This window comes from Gavialis gangeticus, unplaced genomic scaffold, assembly GCF_001723915.1.
Source record: "Gavialis gangeticus isolate Ggan-Ray unplaced genomic scaffold, GavGan_comp1, whole genome shotgun sequence".
Taxonomy (NCBI): Eukaryota; Metazoa; Chordata; order Crocodylia; family Gavialidae; genus Gavialis; species Gavialis gangeticus.
The window spans coordinates 44,061,958-44,063,975 of NW_017729030.1; the positions used below are offsets into that span (position 1 = coordinate 44,061,958).

General features: G+C 41.9%; 1 long non-coding RNA gene across 1 annotated transcript in view; it reads right to left on the reverse strand.

The window, feature by feature from the left end:
- The window catches only part of LOC109300989, a 7,427-nt gene extending 6,454 nt beyond the window's left edge, over positions 1 to 973 (reverse strand). The window contains exon 1 of the long non-coding RNA XR_002098390.1: positions 918 to 973. This is a non-coding gene — a long non-coding RNA (uncharacterized LOC109300989). The remainder of the gene's footprint in view (positions 1 to 917) is intronic.
- Between the last annotated feature and the right edge of the window lie 1,045 nt (positions 974 to 2,018).

The following is a 2,018-nucleotide window of genomic DNA, read 5'->3' on the forward strand; positions in this document are numbered from 1 at the left end:
GGTATGTATCATGCTCTCAGCAGAGGCTACCATCCCTGCTTATTTCATCTGAATCAGCCAAAAGACAACAAAGTTATAGATATTTAATTGATTCCCCATTATACTCCATGGCCAAATCTCTGAATTGGCACCAAATCTTCCAAAGCGATTCAGCTGAATTGAATTGGAAAAACGATTCAGATCTCCAAATCAAATCTCTGGCATTCGAACGGGGCGAATCCAAATCGAATAGTTCCCTATTCACACGGGCCTAGTAGTCACCCTCCCTGTCATGACCCCTGTCCCCTCAGCAGGCAAAACTAGGAAAGAGCTCAGGGTGCTACCTCCCCTTGGTCATGGGTCATCATGCCTCCACCCCATCCCTGGCTCCCTTCCCCCTGCTGCCTAGGCTGACCAGAAGCAAATTCAATTAATGGAATCTGTTGCAGTGTATTAATGTGCCCCAGCAGCCTCTGTGTTTCATCTATTCAGTGTCCCCACACTTCAAAATGGCAATGGGGGCGCTTTAACTAAAGCTTGGCAAACAAGCTTTAATCCAAGCACCCCCACTGCCATTTTGAAGCTCAGGACTCCGCATACATATGATGCAGTGGGCACTTTAATTAGAGTGACTCTCAAAGTTCCTCTAATTCAAGCAGCCCCCGATCCCAGGAGCACGTCACCCATTGTGTCTAGGTACAAAAAATTCAGGCCACTAGTGGCAGGCACCAAAGGTGCGCTGCCGGTCATGAGATGGCCCCCTGCCACACCATTCTACAACAGAAGAACTTCTTTAGCAAAGTTGGGCTCTGAAAAACCTGTTAGAGTTGTAATGGTAAAATGAATGTATGAGTTCTTAGTACAATGCTATAGCAAAAAGCAGCCCTTGGATTTATATAATGGGAGGGCAGTGAGTAAAAGAAAATAAATGATTTTACCTTGTTGTTGAGACAGATACTTGAATGCAGTGTCTAGTTCTGGTGTCCACATTTCAAAATGGAAGGTTATACCACCTGATATAATGCTCCCTTCTCACTTTAAAGTCTAATGCTCCCTTCTCACTTTAAAGTCTATGAAAAAGACAGCAAGTATTTGTTTACTTCTACTGCCATACATTAAAGTCAAACTGATTTGACTATTACTTTATGCTTTGCAACTCATTTTTGAAATAATAAGGGAACAAATAATAGATAAAACTTCAACTTTAAATGTTGGGGTTTTTTGAGTTCCCAGGAGCTTTGATCTTCTCCTTCTGTATTGCTCCTTAGAATTCTGTTCTGGCTATGGAATAGGAATATCTCAAGTAGACATCAAGGCAGCTTTAACTTCTCCCCCATCCGGCCAGCAAATTGTTTTCCTGCCAGCTTTCTGTCTCCCCATCTCCTTCAAATAATTAACTGACTGATCATATATTACCTTGCACCAATATAAATTAACAGCACAGTTTCCATTTTTGTGCATTTCAGCAGGCACCCAAGGATGTGCTTTTTTGTGGTCTATGCCTGTCATTTCTACAGGGCTTGTTTCTTTTCTTTTTTATGCCACAGTAGACTTATAGGCACTTGAAGAAGTCACTGACTAACTGAACCGATGAAACTGACAGTATAATTTTTCATTGGACTGTCTGTGTATGATTAATTCAAATTATTCCTTAAATGTGCATTATCTTGTATTTGTCAACAATGAATTTCATCTTCCAGTGTACAGGCTATCTACTTACCTTTTTTCAGTCGTCTTCTGTAGTCTCTGGCTTGGTCTGGTCTAACCTAAATAATTGTGTCATCTGCAAATTTTGTCATATGAGCTTTTGCCTCTTATTTGAACATCCTTGGTGCCAATATCTATTTCCTATTATAAAATTGGAATACTTTAACTCACCAACAGGGCCTCACAGAGAAGTCAGGGGCAGTATAATAAAACTTGAGTGTGTGACTGTGGAAAAGGCTTACCTGAAGAGGCTGGGAGGCGGCAATACACCCCGCCGGGAGCCAATTGCGGCAGAAGTGAAGCTGGTGGCTGGAGCTGCCGCAGAAAAATAT